The sequence below is a fragment of the Falco rusticolus genome, chromosome 4 (genome assembly GCF_015220075.1).
Source record: "Falco rusticolus isolate bFalRus1 chromosome 4, bFalRus1.pri, whole genome shotgun sequence".
Lineage (NCBI taxonomy): Eukaryota > Metazoa > Chordata > Aves > Falconiformes > Falconidae > Falco > Falco rusticolus.
The window spans coordinates 18,357,657-18,378,400 of record NC_051190.1 but is presented as its reverse complement, the minus strand read 5'-3'; the positions used below and the strand labels follow the sequence as shown (position 1 = coordinate 18,378,400).

The 20,744-nt window shown below is 46.0% G+C and overlaps 1 protein-coding gene across 3 annotated transcripts in view; it reads left to right on the top strand.

Annotated features, from left to right (window-relative positions):
* The first annotated feature begins 605 nt into the window (after window positions 1-605).
* FRMD4B (FERM domain containing 4B) overlaps window positions 606-20,744 on the top strand; it is a 137,984-nt gene continuing 117,845 nt past the window's right edge. The window contains exon 1 of one of the 3 annotated variants that reach the window (XM_037383971.1): window positions 606-623. The gene's annotated coding sequence lies outside the window, so the exon portion shown is untranslated. Of the gene's footprint in view, window positions 624-845; window positions 931-20,744 lie in introns of those variants that run through there. The other 2 variants (XM_037383968.1, XM_037383970.1) reach the window with 2 other exon arrangements.

The window sequence follows — 20,744 nt, the reverse complement described above, 5'->3', positions numbered from 1 at the left end:
TGCATAGCAAAGTATTGGAGTGAATTTCTTCACAAGTGCTGTTCTGGCTGCAGTGGTGTGTTTGGTGCAATATGAGCACCACCAGAACAGGTCCTAGATATCAGATGGCGAGTCTGGTTCCAGCGTCGTTTGCCAGCACCTCCAGTTTATCTGACACCCCCCAAACAATAGCCAGACTGCTCTTCACCGCTGTACTCGGACAGCCAACTTCCGTATGGTAGTTAATGCCTGTGTCTGTAACATACCGGCGTGGCCGCTCTTGAACTCCCGTTATTGTTCTGCTTCACATTACAAGGATGACAAAGGGTGGTTATGAGCAGAGATAGCTGGATTTAGGGAAATCCAGCCCCCTTCCCATGGCCCCGTAGAAATTTCCATCTATCCCCTGATATGACACGCGTCTCCTGCCCAGGTTGTGAATTGCAGCTGGGAGTAAATCAAAGGCGGGGGAGGACCCGGGGGGCGGCCGGGGAGCCGCCGGTGCTGCCCGCACTTGCCTGCGGGGAGCGGGGCTGGACGCGTCGCTTGCGCTGAAGTTGAGGAAGAGGAGGAGGGGGAGGATGCTGTAACTTGCCCGTGTCCCCTCTCCCGTGCCGGGAGGCAGCTGCGGCGCTTTGTGCGGGGTGAGACCGCGTCTGCGTGTGCACATGCACACGCACAGATGTAAACATGACCTGAGCATCCATCGCCACCGGGTCTGGCGCTGCTGGGAGAGGCTGCGGATCTATCGGTATCCCCTCCTCGGGGGGGGGGGCAGGGTCCCCGCAGCCAGGGGCGGAGCTGCCCCTCGCACCCGCCTCGGGGTGCGCCCCCGGTGCGGGGGGGAGCCGGGAGCCGCCGCGGGTGGATGCGCGGGGGGCGGCGGAGGGGCGGGCTGGGCTCCGCCGGCAGCCCCGAGCGCTCAGGGCCGCCCGGGCTGCCCGCACCGAGGTAAGGGCCGGGCACCGCATTGTTCTCCGAGCGGGGCAGCGGCGGCGGGGGGGTGGGGGGCCTCGGGCGCGGAGCTGCGGGGGTCGCCCCGCCGTCGCAGCGCGAGGGGAGCGCGCGGCCACACCCACACGGGGGGTTGTCCCCCCCCCGCACCCACTGGTGGCTCCGCTCGGGGAAGTTCGGGGTGGGGTGGTTAAATCCCCCGTGGGGCGCACGGAGGAGCCGGGCATCGCCGCTGCGGCCCCGCGCCCCGCTGGGGCGGCACAAGAGCCGAGCTGCCCCTCGTGCTGGGGCCGGGGGTACCCACCCCACTGACCCTGCGGGAGGGGCGGCCGCCGGCGCTGCCCTCTCGCCCTCCCTCAGGACAGGCGCCGCGTTCACCGGCGGCACGGGACGCGCCGGGGCCGGGGGCAGGTGCGGGCAGCCGTGCATCCTTGCGGGCAAACCCGCATCCCTGCTGCGCGGGGCCCCGCGGAGGAAGCCCGGGCGCTTCCCCGGCCTTTGTTACCCTTGTTTGCTCCGGCTCGGCCTCGCATCCTCCCTCTCGCCGAGAATAGTCCCTTTCCCAGTATTGTTCTCGGTGTGTTTCCTCTCGCCTCTCTCTTCCTCCACCCCTCCTCAGCCGCAGGTTCTCTGCGGACATGATACCCTGATGCGTGTTTTCTCTCTCCCCTGTGGAGTTAAGTCCAGACCTACCCATTTGGAGAAAATTATCTTTTTTTCTTGAGTGTTACAGCCCTGTTTCAATGGGGCTCAGATAGCCCTTGTGTGGGTTTGCACTAAATTGAGATAAACTTCGCTTGGAACGTGCTGCACGGTAAGGATGAGGTTTCTGGTTGCTCATGTGCCACTTCCCATCAGTTTAAATTTCACTGAGTGTTTGTGTGCTTGCGGCCTGGGCTTGCTCAGCCAGAAATGGATACGATGTAAAATAACATGATGTTTTACCTCTGACCTTGCTGCTCTTTTTTTTTTTTTTAAATATGGGATTAGGTGGGTCCTTGGCTAAATGACTGTAGCTTTGTTGAATGCAGCTGAAGACTGGTATGTTCAACATATTGCTCCTGGGGAAAAAAGTTTTGGAGTGCCTGTGGTGGCTGGAGAATGAGATTAAGGGAGAGGCCAGGTTAGGAGCTTTTTAGAACAGCATTTCCAAAAGGGTCCAGTCACGATCTCCTGTGGTGTATTGGTTTCCAGCCTTAGATGTATTTGAAAGTGCTTGCATGGCTGTGCATAGCTCTGTCTGGGGGACTTGTTGGTCCTTCCTTTAGTGGATTGTGTTCTTTCAGCTCTGCCTTTATTTAGAGTTTTGCCTAATAGGAAGCAAAGAGCCGCTGAGCTCATTGTTGTAACTTTTGCAGGATTCCCAATAGCTGCAGTGAAACAGTCAAGTCTTTAATCAATTTTTACTTGGCTATAACTTGGAAAATCTTTGAGCAACTGCAGAGGCACTGGCTGGAGAGCCATGTCTGCAGGCTGGGGAAGACTGCAGTGCTCTAGTTACGCCTCATACAGAGGCAGGAACATATATTTAGAAAAATGTACTTATTTTCACTTGTGTTCTCTGGTTTTTAAATTATTTTCTTGAAGCTGCCCCTTTCTCTTTCAAGTGTTTGTTCTGCAGAAGTTAGCAATGCTTGCCTTGAAAAGACTTCTGTTCCCTGCAACTGCCCAGATCTCAAGATTTTGTCTGTCTTGCGTAGAGATTTATCTTGCTGACTTGGATGGGTGCAACTGTCAGACTTGATCTTTTGAGTTTGATCCTGATGTATTAGACATGTCAAACACCTTACTAAGAATGTGCACGTCAGTCCATTAGAAATACATGTGTTTCTCAGTCAAAAGGCCGGGATTGTATAGAAAACTTTCAGTGTTCTAACAAGCCCTAGAATCCCATAATTTTGAAAACATGACAGGAATGAATGAACTCCTGAGGTCTAATGTGCAGGTGACCATCTTTCTGTGAGGATGATGGGTTTGTATTCACTGAAGCTAGGATATCTTCTGCCTGGTGAGATGAAACTGCTACAGAGTTCCCTGGAGTAAAGGTTGTAAATCTATCTCGGCTATAGAAATGGAGGCTCCTCCCCAGGCTTTGTGCTCTAAGATTAAAAACAAAACTCCACACACCACAACTTATTTTCAGTGCATGTTATTATCTTCAGCCCTGTGAATGCATGCAAGTGAAGCCTGGCATGAAAATACTCCTGAGAGCATGACTGTCACTGCTGCAGCACTGGCTGACATGGTGTGGATGGGCATTCTTAGTGTAGGCAAGTCTACGTTTTGTTTCTGGTAATTAAAGCAGCAGAAGGTAAAAAGGAGGCCCACCCCAGGGCTTACATAATTTGCAAAGAGCTTTTGCATGTTTTCTGTACCCTATTTTCTTCCTCCAGTGCTTCTTAACATCCAGTGAATGGTTGGCAGGGAGGGAGGGAAGGACCTGGATAAAAGGAGTATTCTGGGATCCAGGGGCTGTGTTCGTGCCTGTTGCACCTTCCCAGGGAAACGGTGGGCCAATGTGTCGAATCCATTTGCAAGTGGCAGTATAAATTAAAGCTGGGGGATAAACAGGCTAGAAGGTTAATGAGATGTCTGAACTTAATTGATTTTCCTTACAGATTGGCTATAATGTCTTTTGTTTACGCCCCCTCCCTGGGATGCTGTGTTACAGCAGTTACATGAATATCAGGAGTAGCAAAAGGTGTGGGGGGAGAGTCATGGCTATTTGGAAAACATGGCTAGGAAACCTTGGCTGTACTTCCCAAGTTGGGCTGATGTGTGATTTTTTTTTTTTTTTTGTTCGTTTTTGACAGAGCTTTGACTTGGGACCCTGCACCCCTGTGTCTTCTGTGTCCCAGTGCCACTGAATACTGGTGAGCGCTGAGCCAGGGACAGCAGCATGCCCTAGCTGTCAGGCAGACATGCACAATCCCAGGGTTTCTACAAACCCTTCATTTAGATGCAGTGTTGTACAGGCTAAGCTGGAAAGACTAGTAGAGGAGGTGTTATCATATGGTGTAAAAATTTCTAGGTCCTAAAGTTGTGGACAACATCTGATCAGGGTGGCATTGCTGTTTCTGTAAGCCTGTGCCTAGCTTTAAAACGTGGAGTAGTGAAGCTGAAGCAGGACGATGGCTAACAAAGGATGTTGACTTTATTCATTTGACTGGAGGTGCCTGACTTAACACTCAGATAAATGAGAAGGTGCTCAGGCCATCAATTTTTGGTCAGTCTGTTCTGTGTAATTTCCATCCCTCCTGGGAATATGTTTGTGTTGGTGATTGGAGTCACCCCAGTACCATGGGAGGGTGAGAGAAGAGATCCTGCCAGCTCACATGGTTCCTCAGCAGTGCTGGTGGTGGTCAATGCTGCTTAGTCTGTGCTGGCTTCAGTGACAGGTTCATCTTGGGAGCAGACAAGGATGGGCCAGCAGCACCAGCTTCTGCTGTTCTGTGGGTGTGAGCTGGATGGCACAGCCAGCCCAGAGAAGCAGCACCTGGGGAGAGGAGCTGGCTTGGGAGATGTTCTCTCAGCCCCTCCAAGAGTGGTATGGGGAAGGAAAGACACTGTGTGTTTGGGCTGCAAGGCAATAAAAATTACGGCTTTTCCTGAGCTATTTGCTATGAGACCCTTGTGGTTAAATCACATTTCAGACTTCTCCTTTCAGATTATATACCAAAACCTAAAAAATAAAATAGTATTAGCCCCTTAGAGAATTTGCTGTGTTCTGTTTTTTCCTTAACTGGAGTACCACAGTGAAATAGCTTTTGTGCTTTGCATGGGAATTGATTGCAGAGTGACTGTGAAGAGTTGCCTGCAGACAACAGTTTTCATAAAGAAGCCATATTTTGATTTAAGGGTTTCTGAGCAACTGAGGACAGCTGTAGAGCACACACAACCACATGAGAGATAAAGAAAGATCAAGGTTTTTAGATCACCACATCATCATAGGCAGCGTTGATTGACAGGAGACTTGGGCTCAGCACCTCTGTGTTTGTAATCAGGCTTCAGATAAACCAGCCCACGCCATATGCTGCAAGACTGTCAATACGTGGAACTATTTGCTGCGAATATGATTAAGTCAAGAGCAGAGGGCAGTAAGTAGGTCGCTGGGTATCATTGATAAATGAGCTACGTCCTTATCATGTGTGCACCACCCACAGTATTGTATGACAATGTTTAGTTGTAGAAACAATTCCTTGGCTGGCTTAGAGCATGTGTATCTATTTTTTTAACAGGCTAAGCAGTTTGTATCCAATGTAATGGTGAAAAGCCACAGGCAAAGCTGCTGTTGTTTGGTTGCAGACATTTCAAAACATTGAGCCTTCCTCTTGCCCCCAGTTGTAATACATCAGTGCTTTCAGCAAATGGTTAACGGTTCTATGGCTAAATGATGTAGCTTATAGGAAGCAGAGATCTTTGTTTTCTTTTGCTATTTCAAGCAACACAACAAACCATTAAACCATAGTTCCTTCAGAATTGTAGTAATTTTTGGAAAACATAGGCTGCACATCAAATACATGCAAACTGTAATTTCAGTCCTTTGTTTTCTGTATGGTCTGCTTACAGGGTGAAGTCCGAAAAGGATATACTTTTATGTGATGGCCTCTTTATTTAGAGATTAAACTCCTAGTTGTTCGATTGTAAAAAAAAAAATTAATATATATATATATAAAAATCTGAAGCTGAGAAAAGCTTCAGATTTTCAGCAGTTGTCAAAACTTTAGTGCAAGGGAAAGGGAATGCTCTAGGAGGAGAAGAAATGCAGTTTTTTTCTGCTGGGGTTACATTGTTTAGTTATCTGTCAGTTTAACAAACCATTATAAAAACTGTTGCCCAAGAGTTTGCCAGGATGCCCCCAGAACGCAAATGTATGAAGCTGCCATCCACCCAGGTCCTCTCATTCCTCTGTCAGAACAGGATGGAACACTGCAATGCTCCTCTAGGTCAAAGCTGACTTTTTTTTTTTTCCAAATCCTTTAGGTATGTTTTGAGATTATATGATCCAGTTAATGAGCCAAAATAATAATTTCAGCCACTGCTCGTTGGTCGTGGAGCATGCAGGTGATCCGTTCCTGCAGCTGCTGATGGGCAGTGATCAGTTCAAATCATCTCAGGCTGGTTGCATGCTGTGGTGTGGCTGTGCCTTAGCGGTGGGAGGTGGGTATCTAAACCCCTTTCTAGTATGTGTTTAAAAAAATAGCCCTACTGTTTTTCTCATGCTAATGTCTGAGCTGTCTTTAGTTCCTTTGAAAGAAAATTCCATAGGCTGGTTAATCTCCCCATATATAAATCTTTCATACAATTAATCCTTTATTTTTTTTCAGATCTTTGTGTAGGGGAGAGATGGTTTTAGAAACTACTCAGTTTACCTTGTGTTGCACTGAAAATAACCCACTTTCTTGAAAGCCAAAATACAGACATTTTAGTTCATGTTCTTGGTTACTATTGCTGTACAGCATAAAAAAAATTTTTGGAGTAGTATTCTCTCCCAAAAAACTTTCTTGGAAAGAGATTGATTTCAATCCTGACAAATATAGAAAATGAAGTGACAAAAGAATCAAAATTGATGATGAAATCTCGACCCTCTCAAAGTGAATGGAAATCTTAAGGTCAGACTTCCATCTGGAGTTTTAATTAAGTATCCCCTTGGAATACTGTATTTATGATCTTTTTAGAGATGTGGAATTGCAGTTTTACTGAAATACCAGTTCCCAGGTGTTCCAGCTTTATTCATAAATGAGCCAACTGATTTTCCACCCTCTGCCTTGCCCCCTGAAGAGAAGCATAAGATTAGGAAACAGACTCCTGGAATATTCTTAATTATTTTTAAATAGTAGGTTAAACAGCATCAGCAAAAGTTGTGCATCCTCTTCCTTCTTCCCCAACAAGTCCTAGAAAGACTTGGGGAGACATTAGAAGTGTCTTGGGGCGGAGACCATTTTTTCTAGTTTAGAAACAGGTCTGAAAGTAATAAAAATAGTCAGTGTGTATGTTGCAGAGTGTTTTCACTTGAGTCAGCCTGCCCTGGCCCCGAGAATGCAGCAGAGGCTCTTGCTTTGTAGTCGGACCTTGCAGAGTAGTTTCATATGGGAATGCTTGATGTGCTTGCTGCTTTGGTTTAAGGCTCATGTAAGGGAGAGGTGGGGGATGATAGATGTGGTAGAAAGATGTAGGGTTGCTTTAGAGGCGGAAGCAAACCCAGCTTAGGAAGGGGCACGGGGGTAGAGAAAACCAGGAGGAAGAGGAGGAGAGCAGTTAGTCATTGTTCTGAACTGGGCTGGGTACCGCACAAAAGGCGGCTGCCATCCATAATCTAGCTGGGGGCTGAGATCATAGCATATTGATGTATTTTATGTGACATAATACCTCTAGAGGCATGGCAGCATTAAAAGTATAGGTTACACAAACATGGTTACTGCAACAGTCTTAACAGTCCTGCTTGGATGTTATGGAAAGCAGATGTACGAGTGTTTGCTAGCTATCGTGCAGGGGCTGGGACTGAATCAAACCAGTAAAAAAAGAAGCAGTTCTTAAAAGGTAAAATATCTTAAATCTCAAAGTTAAAAAAAACAGCTGTGTGTTAGATTAAACCTTGACAAGGTCTGTCATGCTGTTTGTCCCTGAAGGTGGTGATGATGGAAAATAGTGTGTCTGGAGGTAGAGGAGGAATCTCCAAGTTGTCCCCAGTGCACAGATATTGCTGCAGTTGACTAATGATTTAGGGGGGTTCTCCTTCTTGCTTTCTCCTGACATTTTCTCCTTACTCTGTTTTCTAAATGAAGAACAGAAGCCTGAACTAAAATAAACTACAACCCCTCTGGATTGCAGATCCAGCAATTTAAGCATATTTAACTCTGAGTTATCCCTTGTGCATAATGCGAAGGACATGTTTTTGTTTGCAGGAATGCTGCCTGAGAGCAAAGCCTGGCTAAAAGCAAGTTTTAAATGACCAAAATTTTAATCTTTTAGTGAAATGACTGCACCACATATGATAGCTGTGTATGGAGCAGAAGGGTGAAGTGTGGGAAATGTAGAAGGATATGCTGCAGTAGGAGTCTTTCTAATCTGTACCATATTACTCAATTTTACAATAAAACAGAATGTGCTTCAAATCACTTTCCTCCTACAGTGTCAAAGTTTAGCAGAGTTGATAGAATGTGATGTTTTAGCAACTAAAATACAATTGGTACTTTTTGTAAGCACCCTTGTTAGTGGGGTGGAGATGTGTGCATATATTATGTAGCCAGCGTATTGGAGTTTCTGAATGCTTGGTCTTGGTTCATCCTTCTGTCTTCAAAAATGAATATTTTTATTTATTTAGGTCACCAAATTTTTTATAACGGTCTCAATCATCTTGAAAATCAGTTGCCTCTTCATCTGATCTAATAGCCTGTGGTCTTGTCCAGAGGAGAAAGTTTGGAGAAATAACCCTCCCTAATCACTCCTCCAGCCCCACCTAACTTCACTTACATGGGAGGCAGGAATGGGAAGCTCCAGGAGATGTCTGTTTGGCAGCTTGAAGGCTGATGCATTATCTGGCATGAAGCAAGTGTTTATGTGCTTATCTGTCGGTATTTCCTAATGCTGACCATGTGAGATTGCCTTTCTTGGCAACAGCATAACTCCTTTTCCATGTTCTAGCCTTCATTGCACTTAAGAGTGAATTGCTGTTAAGGGTTGGATGTGAGAATCTGCTGGAAATCAGAGACGAGTCATTTAGCGGTCTGTTTCCATGAAACAGAAGGTGAATTGAACTTAAAATTTAATAAGTGTGTGTTCTTGTTAGCTTGGGACATGCAGGGGACACAAGCAACCTTGTACAGCTGCTTTTGTAGGCAACAGCATGAACCTGGTAGACATGCTAGTGTCAAGGCTTCTGAAGGTTATGACTTGGATTAATTGATTATCATGGGGGGAGGGAGAAGAAAGCCTTACAGGCTTTCTCAGATTGGCCTGGGAGGGAAGAGGGGGTGGTATGTGGGCATACTGGGGGTTACTGGTACAAAAGGTCCTATTTATCCCTTGCAAACCTTGCTCATCTTGAAAAACATTAGAGACCACTGTTTCGATACTATGGATTTACAGGAAGATTTGTTGTGATACACTGCCCTGCTTGTTCTAATGATCTGTAGGGATGGGGATTTCTTGATTGTCCTACCCTATTCAAGGGGGGATGTGAATCACAGCTATGGGTGTATGTGGTGGTTTAGGAGGGAGGGGAAGGGTCTCTGTGTGTGTGTGTGTGTAAAAGTACATCTTGGTGTGAAAAAGCAAACTGGAGGAAGAAGAAACCTGGAAGAAAAAAGGAAAAGGTCCTGCTGTAGCCTGACACATCAGATCTCAATTTATCACTAAACAAGTTTCATAACAAAGGTTTTTAGATAAAGCTTTAGGAAAAGCTATTCAGCTGGGCTAAAGAAAGCTCTGCCTTTAACCGTGTTTGAGTACATTGAAGGTATCTTGCTACCTTGAGTTAATGTGGCTGCTGCTTTGGTTTCTTCCACTTCAAGCATCAGTGAGGCAGTGTGAACAGTAACTTTAACCTCCTTGTTCTCAGCCCAATTTTTTTTTTAAGGCAGCACAGCTAGCTCTGTTGCTTAATGGCAGAAAGAGTTGTTAGCAATGCATTAACATCTCATCTTTCAGAAGTTACACCCTGTCACAGCATCATATGCTTGTTGGGGCAAGCCACGCTCCTCTCTGTGAGAGCAATCCCTTACTCCTTCCAACTCCCCCGTGTTACTCGAACAGAGCCTGGGCTGCGCAGCAGCTGAGATACGGTATGTTTATTCAAATAGATTTGAGTGTGTCATCTTAGCTCTTGACTAAAACATAGCTGCGTGGGATTTCAGTGGCACCAGGAATAAGACTCCCAGTTTGCTTTAACAGTTGTTGTTTCCAGCTCTGCTGTTGGAGTACAGGGTGGCGGGTTGCGCTGTGTGGCAGACTGTGTGTCTGGCACTTCCTCTGCAAAGTTGTACTTGTTTGGTTTTGTATTTACATATACTAGCAGTGTTCTATAGTCCTGTCGTCCTAAAATAAAATGTGGTAAGAAAAAAAAAACACAAGGCAATCAAGAACAGCTAGCCATGGGTGGGACTGAGCTGGAAAGAGCAGTCGGAGGAAAAACAAAGGCGAGCAGTGTTAAGTGAACGCAGTGGGGAGCAGCATGAGTGGAAGTGCTGCAGGGGATGCACTGCCTGGCAGTTTGTCCTTGGAAAGCTTCACCTGGTGAGTCCAGGTAAGTGGAAACTTAATGTGAGATGAGTAGTCTGGCTGAGCTGTGCTGTGTGCGGTCCTGTGGCAGGCTGGGGGTGTGTGGGGAGAAACGCGCTTACTGCTTTTATGGCTCTTTGTCTTGGGAAAGAAAAATGTGTTGTTCTTTTTCCTTGCTTGTGCAAAAGCATGAAGATATGCCTGGGAGATGTGTTCTGCCATCTCAGCTGATGCCTGAGCTGTGAAAGCTGCAGGGAGAGATGCTGGCTGCCCTGGGGCAGGGAGCAGGGCAGGTGGCTGTGGCATGGGACTTCTCCAAGTTCAATGGTGCAACTCCTCTGTGTCTTTTAGAGGTGGGCCTTACAGAGGAGCAGTAGCTGCAGGCTGCAACCTCTGCTTTGAGGTGCCAGAAACTCAATGTGTTTTTCTTTAATGCACCGGTGAAGTTTATAGCTGTGATCCAGCCTCCTAAATTTTACTACAAACCAGAGTCTCCAGCTAACACCTCGGTGTGTTGGGCTGTGGGCATGCTTTACTTAATGGTGAAGCTGTTAAGTGCCTTCAACATATAGCAGGGAGGTAAGTAGGCTACTGGGGCAGGAGGAAGGCTGGAGACTATGGTTTGACCTAGCAGTGTTGTCCCGCACACCCCTCCAGTTGCAACACAGTGGGACCTGGCCCTCACAGCTGGAATATAGGTATGACCTTCCCTCTACCCATGTAGTTTTGTAGCCTCAGGCTGCAAGGTGGTGCCTACAGAACTGCCAGGTGTAACAAGGAAATGGTAAATGCAGCTATTTGCAAAAAAGAAGATTGTTCCTTTTTGGCAGGAGGAGCTTTACTTCCCTCCTTGAATTGGGAGGAGGAGGTGCAGCCACAGGTGTAAGCTCCACAGTCACTTCCATTTAGAAGAACATACTGGTGGATCTATCAGCTGTGCTGCTGAGATGTTCCTGCAGTGGCCGGTTCACTGTACTAAAACATGTAAAACCACCTACTCCATTAATTAACAAACTGGAAAGAACAGTGGGAAAAGGGGATTTTTGTTTCCTGTGAGCTTCATACAGGATAGTATGGCATGCAGTTATAAAATATGCCACACGTGTGGGTTGTAATCTGTACTAAAGAGCTGTCAGCAATACTTTGCCAGGATGCCAAGATCACACTGGTTTAAATGGAGTCTGCTGGCAATTTATAGGTTGTACCTGTTGGCCTCCTCTGCAAAACCTGTCTGAGGAAAAGTGCCGTTCTGGGTACGGTGTGACGGTGCTGCAGGGTCTCTGAAGGTGTCAGGGATGTGCTGCAGGGGTGTATGTGCACGAATGCTGGATGGAGGGGGCAGAGGGATCTCTCTGCCAGATGATATCTCCAGCTGTTCTTCCCAGCATGTCCCAGTTCTGTACCCTGTAGCCATCATACCGTGGGGACTCTCCTAGGTCTGGAGGCATGGCATCCTGAGGCAGGTGGGAGTGGAAACTCCTGTTCTACAACAAAAAGCATCTGATAATGCTCTAGGTACTGCTCTGACCAAAGCAGCTGATATCTCATGCTTCTGGGGAGGAGGAGGTGATGCCTGGCTAGGAAGCCTGTAGTGGATGAATCTTAACACCTATGTGTAGCCTGCTTTCTTCCTCTGGGGCCAAGAAAGGTGTAAGGGTAGCTTTCAGCAGTCATGCCCATCACCTCAGGCTGGAGGGCCTTTTATTTTTAGGCTGCATGCTGCATTCAGTGATATCACTGGCTCTTGTGTGGGAGTCCGTGGAACTCATGCCATATGCAATGAGCTCAGAACTGACCCTGGGGCTTCCAGGTGCTGGTTATCATGTTGGGTTAGGGCTGCCTGTCCCTCAAAAGGAGGCCCTCATTTGGAGCTAGCTCATCTTAACTGGTTTCTTCATCCTGGGAAATTCTGTGTTTGCAACTTGCACCTTCACTTGTAGCATATGAGGGGCTGTTTGAGGCTTGTGACTTGAAATTCAGAGGTTAATTCTGTGTGGAAGGATCAAAAGATGCTTGTGCATGACAAGAAAAATCATGGAAAGTTAGAAACAAAGCAAAACCTTGAAATTTTCTTTTTGGGGAGTTAGAAAGATCTGCTTGAAATATTCTTGTTTTAGTGGTCTTCTGTGTGAGCTGGTTTTTGTAACTGGTGTGGTAACTCCTGGAGTAAACTACTAGAGGGCTGCAATTTAGAGTTGCCTGGGCTGTGAAGCACCACTCAGGTCTGCAAATGAACATCAAAACAAGGTGAGGTTTGCACAGGGCAGTGCAAAGGAACACCATGAGAAATGTTTGCTAGGCGCTAACCTGAGGGCAGGAGAACTACTCAATATGGTGTAAGGAGGAGTGATAGCACAGAAAGCTAATGTAGGTACAAGCCTGCTTTGGGGTTGCTCTGTGTTAGGGAATTATTCAGATAAAAAATCCCTGCCAGGCTCCAGAAAGCTGGCTTGCAAAACTAGCAGAGTGCTCAAGGCAGACCTGAGGCTTTAAAGCAGATTAAGCTTTGACCAGACATAGTGATGAGATCCATGGGGGTGGACATTTTTTTTGTGACTTTATGCAGTTCCTCAACACTAGCATCTCACTCCTAGTGACTGGCCTGGGCTTTAAGAAATATATTAGCACTTGTAACTGTCTGTCCAGGTTGTAACTGTGACTTTCTGCTTGAAACCAGGTGGTTTGTGCTACATCCTGATGTGCTGGTGCTGTGCTTGACAAAGGTGCTGGGTAAGGCATGGCATCTTACTCTGGGAGGAAGGATTCAGAGGTGTTTATGGGTGCTGCTTTGTGCCTTTCTCAAGTACAAAAAGTTCTAAAAGTTTTTTTTTGTTTGACACTTCAGTGTGTAATTATTGCAAGCAATTTCTCTGCAGCTACGACACCCATGTCCAGGGGGAGGATGGGGCAAGAGGAAGAAAAATTAAATTAAATACAAATTTATCACCCTCCAGTAAATTGTCAGTACTAATATGACAGTAATATAACCTTAGCAATGGCATCATTACCGTAAAGCATAGTCCTTTACACACAGGAAACATTTTTTTTTTTTACCTGCTAGAATGTCCTGGCATGGTTACAGCTACCCTTTTTGTCTAAATAATACAGTTAAGAGTAACCATTTATTGGGATAAATGTATCCATTCTGAGAGTTTAACAATATTGATTAGCAGAGGACAAAATCAGTTAAGTCATGTCCTTGGTTTTAGTGGAAACCAGGCAGCAGGGTGATAGTCAGCTGTTTTTTCAAACTCTGCTCCTGTGATTAGAAGCCAAATTGTTTGTGTGAGCTGGGCAGGAATGTGCTGGTATTTACCCAAATTTTGAAGAAGACACTTAGCAGAGGAATGTGCTCTGCATGCTCACCATTCCGCTAGGAAACTGTGCATATAAAGCAAACCTCAAGCAAATATTTGGAGGGCCAGGGGGCTTCAGAAGAACAGCATGTCCTTGAGAATTTTAGGAAGAGCAAGTTATCCCGGTGTACTTGGTTGTCTTGTCCTCTCTGCGCAAGCTCCACCCCAGCCAAGGTGGCTGCTGCTGGGGTGTTTACAATAAATCTCTTTATTTCATTTTATTTAATATGTGTCTGTGTGAGTACCTGATATTCAGAATGGAATTAAGAGAGATGAATTGCTGCTGAAATTGGTAATAACAGAAAGCAAACCTGTCTGGCAGCATCTGCCCTGTGATCTGAGAGCAGGTAAAAGAATCCTTAATTAACTTCTTGCAAGGGTGGGGTAGTGGTTTTTTGTTAAGAATTTCAGAAGGTTACAGCATGAATTGTTGTTGCCTGAGTTAGAGTAGCCTAACGAATTGCAATAAACGAGCTCCTACCCTATGGTGAGTATTGGCTTTAAGGAAAAATGCCATAAAGTTTGCTGTGGGCTGAAGGGAGGGAGCAGACTTGGGGAAACTCGTTAAAGGTAACACAAGAGTGTGGTGTCTCTCAACTGTTGTCAAAACACTTCCAAAGCCTCTTAGCACTGCTCTTGTTTTGCTTTCTGCCTCCTGTCCACATGAGACACAGCAGAGCTGGTCAGAGGCTCTGGCTCAGGCATGATGTGCATGTCACGGTTGCAGTGGTCCCAGGCCAGTTACTCTCAGAATATTTTATCTGACCAGTTAAACTCCTGGAACTGGCTGAAGTCAGAACCAATTTAAGGCTTTTGGTGTGTTAGCTTCCAGCTTCCAAAACACTGGAATTAACTGGGTTGGTGGTTATTTGTGTGCAGGGCTGTATCAGACCTAGAGTAGTGGAAGCAGTAGTGTGTTAAGCTTGTCCTGCATGGGACTGAGAGCTCAGTGCAGAGGCTGTCGTTGCTAATTACATCTCCTCTTCCAACAGTGCTCAGTCAAACTGTCATTGGACTCGACTTGTGTCTTGGATTGCTGTGGACTCCTTATTAAAAAGTACAGTTGGGTGATGGAAAATGGGAAGCTGTTGTAAAGCAGCAGATAATTAAATGCTTCTCAGGACTAAGTTCACGTTGCTCCCAAAGAAAAAAAAAAAAGCCTTGACAGGTCATTCTGCCAGCTGCTGGAGTAATTAGAAATGGGGGCTCCCCCTCTGTGAGGGCTGTGCTGTGGTTCAGCAAGGGTTGCTCTAGTTGTGTCTCCTCATTTCAGGAAGATTGATAAGTGTGTCCTCTTGGTGGCGAGGGGTTGGCTCTGGTCAGGATGGGCAGGCAGGTTGCTGCCGTGGGACTGGGCAGCGCGTTGCAGTGCCTGTAATCCAGTGGCTTGCATGAAACAAGTGTGGGTGCAAGGTTGGAAGAGCAAAGGCAGGGAGAGCTGGGGCCCCAAAGTGAGTGTCCCTCTGTATTGTTTGTGCCCTGAGAATGAATTTGGGCAGCTTTACCTTTGGGATGGAACTAGTGAGAGGCACTCTGCTTCCTGAGAAATCACTGTCCCAAAACAAGGTACTCTTCTTCCCAGATAATAAAACAACAGGGAGTTACTTGAATGAGAGGCCACCAGTACCTTGATCTCAGTGCAATTGCTTGGGAGGCTTAACAGGTTTGTCCTGCTTATGTGTTAGTGAACTTGGTGCTGCTGTGTTGGTGCACCATGAAATTCGTGTGCTTATTATGTTAAATGCCCTTTCAGCTTGACCACTGCAAAGGTGATAAAAACTTTGTGCAAAATGTCAAGTCTCAGGTGGTGCCTGAGAAATGGGATATTCAACCACCAGATTCATTCAGCCCATCTCCAACAGCAGCCAGTACCAGCTTGTGAAGGAGCTCATCTGTCAGAGGTCCTGTGTGTGCTGGGATGGCTTTTCCCATGAAGTTTTCTTTCTTGACTCCCAGTTAGAAACTGGCTTGTGTCCAGAAGCATCCAAGTGGTTTCAAGTCTGGTAAACCTCTGATTTACTTAGACCTTGCCTTGGAAAAGGCCAAATATTGTCATGTCTCTATGCTTTGGAGGGGCAAGAATTTCATTGTGTGTGTTTAGCTTGCTGGAGGAACGTGGTCTGAATTGCTGAATTCAGGGGGGTGGGGGGAAAGCTGTAGCATGAATTAAACATAGCTAGTATTTCTAAAGGCATAATGTCTTGACTGAATGGTTTTAATCAGCATCATTTAAATACTGTCATTGCTTTGCAAACAAAGTCCTAGTTGGCTCACAGAAATATTGAAAAACCAAACTAGGCACTACCCCTGCCAGGGTATTATCCGCCCAGTTTCCTTCCTATCTGTGTACACAAGTAGAATGAAAATGCTGCATGAGGAGGAGGAGGTAAGGGGAGCTCTGCTGTGTGAGTACAGAGGTGCTTGTTTGACATGTCAGCCCATGAAACAGCTGCCTGTCTGCAAAATGGTTTGAGGCATCACTTTGAGAAACAGCCTTGGGCACCTCCAGCTTTTTGCTGTGCAAGATATTTGGAATTAAAGCATGTTTTGGGTAGGGGAGGGTCTGAAGGGTGGAAACATCTGAGATATATCCTACAAAGATTCACTTGAAGAAAATTTGCTAGCATAAAGCTGGTCACGTGTTCTTAAAAATGCATGCATAGCTCTGCAGTGTAAACTACTTCTGCCCCTTGTTTTGACAGTCTCTGCACGTAAACCTGGCTCGCTCACACAGCCATTATGTCAGGCAGAGCACCGTATTGGAGCTGGTCTTTTCTGTGCTGCTCTGCTTGTTTAGAATTAAATGGGAAGATGACAGGTCCTGGAGGAGCGGTGTTACAAGGAGGTATGGCACATGACCTCTCGTTCAGTGGCCTTGGAGGCAGCGGCTGTAGTGCCAGGCAGGCAGGCCACAGCTTGCTCTTCCTTGGGGATCCCAGTGCTCCTAGAGGTGCCGGCAGTCTATTACCTGGCTGTGGGGAGAGGATGGCCATGGGAGGGGGGTGCAGCTCCCCAGATCCCAGTGCAGCAAAGCAGGAGGTTTGTATGGATCTGTGCTGCGTGAAATGAATACAATTAGAGGAGGAGGAATTCCCATATTGATGTTGAATACAGGCAGGTACTTGTCCAACACTGCTCTGTAGTTGTGGTCAATCCTAGGTCTGAATAACAGACCTCGTGGCTTTGGTCCCCCCCTTCCAAAAGGAGATGTATAAATGTAGGCTCCAAGCCAGGATTAATTAAGCCCTAAATTTTTTGATGATCTCTCTCACTACCTCAGCTTAAAGGCAGTTTCTCTTAACAGGTGAACACGTCCCATTGGGGTGGCCAAGGTGAAGAGGCACAGCACAGCTGCTTCGTGGGGACTGCACATCCGTGTCCCCAGGAGCATGTGGGTGTGCGGCAACAACTGCGCGGCTGCTCTCCAGGAGTGCCCATAAATCTAGCCGCTTCTGCAGGCAGTCGTGTTGGTTGCACAGCCTTATGTGTAAGGAGACTGTTATCTTCTGATGCCCCTGTATTTCTGAGAGCTGATCGTTAAATGCCTGGTAGTGTTAAATGGAGTATTAAGTCTCAAGGCTTTCCAGGCACATTCATGCCGTTGCACAGGGATGTATGCCGAGGTGCTCTCATCCAAGCTTCTTAGTGAGATCTGAAACTCTTTGGAGCTGTCTAGCTTTCAGGGCTGCTCTCAACCAATGAACCTGGGATGCTACTGAAATATGAAAACCGTAGTTCTTTGTTGAAACCTAAACCAGCTCCAAAATGACCCTAGGAAAAATGCTGCTGCTTTGAGGGAGGAGAAATGTGATAAACCAGTGCCTGTGCCTTTGTTAAATTATACAAGGAGCTATTGCAGTGAGCAGGAAAACTGTCACTTGCTGATGTTGCTGTGAGTTATGACCACATTCTGGTACGTGTATGCTGCTCCTGCAGATGCTGCTGGGCATAGTGAGTACAGCTAGGGGAATACAGCTTCTTTGGTGGCTCTTTTTCTGTAGTGATCCACTCGCATAAAATCTTCTCATTTTTCTTGTTGCTTAAAATCTCCGTTCCCATGTAATCTTTTCCCTCCTTGTTTTAGGCTCACTGTTTTGTTGGAAACTGTCACAAGTTATTTTGAGATGCATCTTTTCTTTTTTCCCCTGCACCCTCCCCATCACAGTGTGGTTTCTGGGTTGTCTTGTGGCAGTTGGGCTTCCTACGTTGCTGAGACAAAGGCAAACCCACCTTCTGCAGGGCTGGTTTCAGGCTGAGGCTGTCTTATTTAAAATCAGTGTGGGCACTTGCAAAAATGGAATACTAAATCAGTGTTTGAATTACTACTGCACTGGCTATAAAGGGAAAAGCAAAATCATACACAAATTAGTTGATATTTTCATGTCTAGCTGTTGATTTACATATCATGGAAGTTATAGCTGTGCAGGTAGGCACAACATATTCCCAGGGAGGTTTCTGCCGAGGGCAGCAATGAGAGCAATATCCTGCATGTTTTTCTCAGGCTTGCTGGCAGGGAAGAACAGCAAGGTCACTGATTTTCCCAAAAGTTTTATGGCTCTGTTTGTGGCACATGTTTTCCCCCATGTCAGTGGATGTGAAGGGCAGGTCAGTCCTGCCTGGAGACTTCCTTGGCCCAGAGGTGGTGTCTGTGCATGGGATGGTGCAGGGAAGGGTTTGGAGAGAGGGGTCTGGGGTTGTAGGGCATGTCCAAAAAAAGTGTTTAATAACTTTCCTTTATTTAGGATATGGCAAAGAATATAAGTAGCAGACAAACCTTGTAGCTGTGTGTTTTGCTTCAAATAAAGGCTAGATATGTCTGTTGTGACAGAATGCTCATTGCTTCTCCCATTTGTGATAATGGGGGTCCGTTGCCCTGGCAGTTCAGTATGTCACCATGGTAGGAAATTGGAAACAAGCTGCAGCTGTTGAAGTACCTCACTTGTTTGTACACCCTGTCCTCTGGATGTCTGTGGCTGTCTGCACTGGAGATATAACACTTCAGAACAGCCTTTTCTTTCTGATTAGGGGATGAGTTCCTGGCCTGGATGGGTGAGCATCTTGACAAGCACTAGGTGTTGGCCACTCCTATTCCCACACAAGTTCTTGGGGACAGTTGGCATCTGCTCTGCTTTGGATGGTTTGTGATATTCACTCGCTGCTGTACCTCATCTGCAGTTCCCTGTGGCAGTGATACTTTTTTTTCCCCCCTGCTCTGCAAAGGGGGGAGGTTTTAATTTTCCCCCTTTGGAGAGTGGCCTTGTATCCTCAAGAGCCCTTAGGAGGAGCCCTGGCTTGTTTCACCTGGGTTGTCCCTTAAAAGTCCCTCGTTTAAAAGTTATGCAATACATATTGCATCTTCAGCAATGATAATGGACCCATACCTTGCACCTGTAGTGAGAGCAATGGTAAATTATTTCACAAGTCCCACTAGAGCAGGGATGTGGTGTTTACTGCCCCATCACAGGGAGTAAGTGCCCTGGTGCTGCTTTTTGCAGGGATTGGCACAGCCCTTGCTCCTGGATCCTTGCATCCTTGGCAGGGGCATGGTGAGCATGTGCTGCCACCTTCTCTTTGTTCTTGGTTTATTGGACCTGTCTAACAGCAGAGCAGGGATTTACTTTGCTGTGTTTTCTTCCATCTACTTAATAGTTGCTTGTGGGCATCTAATAATCAAAACGAAAGTGAAACGCGTAAGCAGGTAGGGTTGCAAACAGGAGATGTATGAGCTTTCAGCTGTGCGTGTGGGATTCACACCTCTGGGGATGTATGTTCATAAATGCCGTATTTGTTGATGGCACAACAGAGACCAAATTACAGGCCTGTTCGGTCACAGCTGTGCTGTCCTCTTGTACAGACCAGGCATAAAGGTTGGTTTCCCAGGGGAAAATATTTGGTATGTATTTTCATGTTACTCCTGTAAGCTAAAATGAATTTCCTACCTTTTTTGTCCTCTATTACATTTTCATACCTGTCCTTCCTCCCCTTTTCCTTTGCCCCAGTAGCTGTGGATTTTTAATATTTTGCTTCAAATTTGAGAGGGGAAAAAGAAATCTAATGTTCTGTATTCCTGAACTTTAAAGGGTGCCTTTTTCTGGGTCAAATGTAGAGAATCAGCAGCATTTGTACTTTTTGCTCGTTGCATCTACATGTCTCAGAAGTCAACAAGTCATCTGACATTTTTTTCCCCCAAAAAAAAGTATTTCAAAAAAAGATCATGGAAAGATTTTCCTGCAGTAAAGTTGTTTTTTAAATAGATGCCCCTCCTTGGAGCTATTGAACCTCAAAGCGTAAGGCCACCCAAGACTGTAAAATAAAGCAAGGGGGTGGCATATCTCCATGTTAAGTCATGGTAAAGCTGAAGCAGGGTCCCTTGAGTATCTCTAATGCTATGTGATTGATGAGAATGTCACAAAATAGACATTTGGGTTGGTTTGTTTGGTTTTTTTAAAGGACTTTATTTAACCACACAATTGCTTACAGTAATGCAGAAAAGCAATACAGGGAGTGAGCTGTTCTCTTGCTTTCCTTCTTTTGGTAGAAGAGTAGAATGAAACTATTCTGGATTTATATGCCACATTTCTTACTAGGGCAAATGTTTAAAACATTTCTGTTAGCAGTCATAGAACCTGACTGCTGTTGTCTTGTGCAGAGTACCTGGTTTGATTTCTGTGAAGTCTGTCATGACAGAAAATGAGAGATTTTGATCTGCTGATGTGAGAGTTTAGAGATTTGAGCTCAGAGCATCACCTTCCCAGAGACTGTGTTTATGATGAGAATTGTAGTGCAATGCACATTGGTTGCATTAGTTTAACTGTGGCATACAGTCAAAACCAATAAATTAAAGCTACATTTTATTTCCTTTTTTTTGTGTTCCCCTCTTTCCTTTCTTTTCTTTATTTTTCCCCCCTGTACCCTTACATAGGGCCATTGCAAAGACTTTAATGAGTTGTGTTGAAAATGTAGTGACATCAGGTCAGGCATTCATGGGGAACAGCTGGTTGCTCGTGGTTGCCCAGCCAAGAGTCTGACCTGGCAATGTCTAAACAGACTCACAACTTCCCAGTGTTGTAGCAGGAGCCAAGAAACTGGCAGAAAGAGGTACTAGATTTGAACCAGTGGTACAAATTCTTATAAACTCAAGCACTGTGTATGTATGTGGCTGGCATGCATATGCAGGTGGAGTTAGTGTATCATAGAGTGAGGATCTTAGATTAGGGTTCAACGTGATTCCAGCAC